Source organism: Condylura cristata, unplaced genomic scaffold, assembly GCF_000260355.1.
Source record: "Condylura cristata isolate star-nosed mole 26May11 unplaced genomic scaffold, ConCri1.0 scaffold00013, whole genome shotgun sequence".
Classification (NCBI taxonomy): Eukaryota; Metazoa; Chordata; class Mammalia; order Eulipotyphla; family Talpidae; genus Condylura; species Condylura cristata.
Genome location: NW_004567114.1, coordinates 5,768,521 through 5,773,260, shown reverse-complemented (window position 1 = coordinate 5,773,260; position 4,740 = coordinate 5,768,521).

Genomic DNA, 4,740 nt, shown 5'->3' with positions numbered 1-4,740 from the left:
TCTCTCCCTCCTGACTCATCCACGGTGCTGCCCCAGGCACTGGGGTTACGGCTGTCAGACCCAAGTGCAGACAGCCATGAACAGCGATTATAGCACTTGATGTTTGGATAACATTTGCTTCTCCAAATGATTTTACGGGCATCTTCTCATTAAATCTCTGTGAAGATGCTCCAGGTAGTGAGGAAAAGTTTAACTAGTTTTGTCTTAGGAAGGAAATTAAGGCAGCAACAGGCCAGGTGCTCTGCCCAGGGATGGGGATACCTGCCCTCCCCACCCCCAAGCTGCTGCAAGGGTGGAACAGGCCGTGAAAGTCAGTTTCCTGCAGTCAGAGATGGTTTGCTTGGTAGTTGGCAGGAGGTAGCTCAAGTCTGGTGCCAAGAGCCTAATTTGCAGCTCTCAGCTCATTACTCAGCCTTTGTTTCCTCTTCTGCTAAATAGGTCATTATAATAAGCGACCTATCGACATGGCTTTGTGAACCCGGATGAGCTGTTCTGTATGTAGTATGTCCACACAGTCTTTCCTCCTCCAACATTTGCTGGGCGCCTACTCTGTGCTAACTCCTGGCAATGTGAAGAGCCAGGCCCTGGCTGCCACACCCCAGGAGCCCACGGTGCCGGGCTTCTGTGGCTGGAACAGGGCGGCTGTGCAGAGAGGGGCTGAACCTCCCACTGCTGATGCAGCCAGAAGCCCACTTCAGAGCAGAGAGACCCAAGTTCCACACCCGGCTTTGCTGCCTGCCTGGGTGAACTAAGCAGGCCAAGGAAACTGTCAGCACCTGGGTTTCCTCATCTACTGAGTGGGGGAAGCAATTCTGTTTTAAAGGTAAGACTGTGTGTGATGGAAATATTTTATAAATTGCAAATTTATAAAATTTGCAAATTACCACGCAGATTAGCTAATATACTATTATCTTCAGCTTGGGGGGGGGGTGGTACTTTTGGAAACTTTCCCACTGTTTTGCTTTTCTTTCTCTCTCTCTTTTTTAAGTTTTTATTAATTTATTTGGTAAAGAAGAGCTGGGATGCAGGCCAGAGGAGCAGGGGGTAAGAAGATCCACCAGAGACAGAGCGGGGAGCAGAACAGGCAGATGGACTGAAACACACAGTTGAGGGGAGCAGAGGGGACAGGAGAGGCCTGCTGCACCATATGTGGGTCAGCTCCCTGGCCAGAGACAGAACTCGGGCCATCACGGTGCAACATAGCAGAGATAGTGCTGAGACTTAACCCCTAGGCCACTAGGGAGCTCCCCTCCTCAGCTGTATTTCTTAAGCTTGACAGCTTCTTGTCAAAATTAGGGCCTTCTTTCCACTAATGCTATGGCGTCCCAAATAGCCTGGGTTAGGGGGCTGGGGAGGGCGCTCATACAGCAATGGGGGAGTTTGCGCTGGGAAGGCTATGAAAACTTGAACTCATCCTTAGCCTTACCCTCTGCCACAGAAAGGAGTGAGAATGAAACATATGTGGAAAGAAAATTCTGGCAAAGGATGGGGGGAGCGCCCCTATGTCATCTCTGGAATTGAGCACATGAAACCCCGCCCAGGGGCCTCCCTTTCAGAAGCGGCCCAGAGAGGGAACCACGAGAAGGCCCTAAAATTATTCTACTTGGAAACTCTGACTCATTTGCAGTGGGTGTTGTTTGTGCAACGCAGAAAACGTGTCCCAAAAAGTGAAAATTGTACCACCCTTCACTACTTCCCTGCGGCCAGCTTCTCCACAGCCCTCCCGGGAAGCACAGATGTTGCTGGGGGCTGGGAGGTTACTCAGGCCCTTCCCCACCAGCAGATCGCTAATGAGCTGCAGCACAATCTTGTTGGAGGCATGATTTCTCACTGTGGCCTTGTCACCACGGGAAGATTCGAACAAAAGTGAACAAAAGCTGGAATGATTCTTCTGACTAATCCAAAACTCCATTGTATGAATAGGTAAACTGAGGCAAGAGGCCGAGGAAGAGGGGCCCGGCCCAGGATGCCAAAGGAGCCCTCGGTGTGCAGGAAACTCATGCTCTCGCCTCAGCTGCCTAGCCTGGCTTCCCTCTGCGATGGGCTAAACAGGCTGGACAGAGAAGCCCCTGAGTTCCAGCTGACATGTAGGGGCGGTCAGCCTCCTGGCCCTGTTTCAGCCTCCACCCCTTTCATCTGCTTCCTGCCATTTCTCCAGGCCTTAGTCTGTGCTTCCCCACTCAGGCCTACTACATGCTGGGAGTAGGAGCGCAGGGCTGGCAGCGGCTGGCGAACTTCTCTGGGGAGGTGCCTTCCTCACCTGCCCACTGGCACCTGTCAGCCCCACTGGGGGCCGGGTCTCTGGCTCAAGCACTAAGCAGAAAACCGGAGTAATACAGGATGCTCCTCAGGGTAACGGGCAAGGCGCTGCTTTTATCGAGTAAAAATCTGAAACGAGGGCCCTCCCTGGTAGTGCAACAGGTTAAGCACAGCACTGTGAAGCTGTCCTGGGCCACTGCAGCACAAGTTCAATCCCCGGCTAGGGAGTGACCCACAGAGTGCCCCAGACCTCTCCTGACCCATCCGCTGCTCCCCTGAGCAGTTGTTTCAGTTGATCTGCCTGTTCTGCTCCCCACCCTGTCTCTGGTGAAGCCTCTCACCGCCCCTGCACCTCTGGCTTGTACCCCAGTTCTGTATGCATAAATAAATCTTTAAAAAAAAGAAAGAAAGAAAGACATCTAGGCAGCTTCTAGTCATTAGCCTTATGAATAAAACTACTATAAATAGTTCAGGTTTTTGTGTCATCTTGAGTCCACACCATAATGGCTGGAGGCCCCCACACACTGCCCCAGCACCAAATACCTTTTCTACTTACAGTGATGAGCACAATCGAGGATGTCTCAGGGTCTGGTAACCACAGAACCCCGCCATGCAGAAATCCAACAGGAGTAAACTGCATGCAACTTACAGTCTTAGGGAAGCAAGACTGAAACATTGAAGTAACAAGACAGTGCTGTGTCTCATCAAATACCAGAGCACATTGGCCCTTAACAGCATCCAGGAGCGAGAGGGAGTGGAGGCTCCGTGCACGGGGAAGACGCTCTGGATAAGGCGGAGGCGGGCTGTCTGAGCATGGACAGAAGTGACTCTCTTACACTCGCTACGGGCTTGCTGCATGCCAGTGCTGTGCTGTCTTTGCCACGAGAACTCATCTTCATCGCCGCCCTTCACGGTAGCCACTCATAATTCCCCAGAGGAAACAAAGAGGGTAACAACTTGCTCATCATTACACAGCTATCACATGACCGGTAAAGGGTACAGACCCACTCTGGCCTCAGCCCACACACTCTTAGTCACTGTAAATCTGTCTGTCTGTCCAGCAATCGTGGAAATTAGATTTGTCCACTATTAATAGTGGTTGCAATTAAATTCCAATCCATCTTCTGGGCTGTGTTTTCAGAGAGCTATGCTGAATCCAAAGTGTGAAGCTATTATGGATCAAGGTTCTTTTAAAATATATATATTTATGTGTGCATAGAAGGACTGGGTACAGCCCAGGGGGTGTGGGGGCTGGTGAGAGGGTTCACCGAGAGAGAGTAGATTGACTGAAATACACTGTTGAGGGGAGCAGCGGGGAGACAGGTGAGGTCTGCTGCACCATGTGGGTCACTCCCTGGCCCGGGATGGAACCCAGGCCATAGCAGTGATAGTGTTACAGCGTTGGGCCTTAACCCCTCGGCCACCAGGGAGGCCTGGATCAAGGCTCTTGATGAGAAATTGGGGTGCAGTGTGTGGGGGGGAGGTAAGGCACCAGTCTGGATGGCGTGTGTGTCTGTGTGTGTACAGCTGGCTGACCCCTCGTGCCTATGTGAGCAGCATGAAAGAGGCCGGTGGTCCCAGCTTTGCACACACCATAAAGTGCCCGGGGTCTATTTCAGTGACAAGGCATTGTGCTCCCTGAATTGCTTTCCACCCACCCGGGAAGCTGCGTCCATGCTGAGCCATTTGCCCTATTGCTACACACAGGAGCACCTCAGCCGCAAGGCCAGCTGCCTACCCCACCATGCAACATGGCCCCTCTGCTTGTCTATCTGAGAGCCAGGCCATGGTGCTGCCCGCCAGGACTGCAGAGTGAAAGCTGGCTGCACCAGCTCTCGTGGCGCCCTCAGGCTCCTCGTTCCCCTCCCTGGGCCCCCTGCAGACAATGCACCCTGGCCGCCCCCCTTCTTGGGGGAGTGGGGGGCAGGCTGGAGAGGACGTGCGGCCCTGTCCCCTCTGTGCTTTGACGGGAATGAAACCCCCAGGGACGACATTTTCCAACAAACTTCAAGGCGGAAACCAACTCAGAAAGAGGCTGCAGTGGGAGACTTCTCCACTCCGGAGGAGAAGAAATCTGGTACTGTTTTTGCTGCCCCGAGACATGTTTTTGAAATCCGTTGCTGTTCTCTGCTCGCCTGGCTGCTCCAAACATGTGATAACACTGGCCGCCGATAGGCAGCGCGCCCAGGCGGGGGTGGCCCGGGCACGGGAGGCGTGGCCTTGGCACCGGGTCCACGCACATCAGCATCGAGCCTGGAGCACCCGGCCATCAGCACGGCAGCAGAGGGGCCTCCGCGCCTCGGGGAAACCCACACTCGAGGGCTGAGGACCCCTTTACTTGAGTAGCAGAGGCTGTTTCCAAGAGGGGCCTGCATCTGGGGGACACCTGCTGCCCTGGGTGAGAATTCCTGACAGTCCTAGAAGTTTCCCAAGCAGCGGAGACTGTGTCTCTGCAGGAGGCTCCTTCCACAGGCCTTAAAC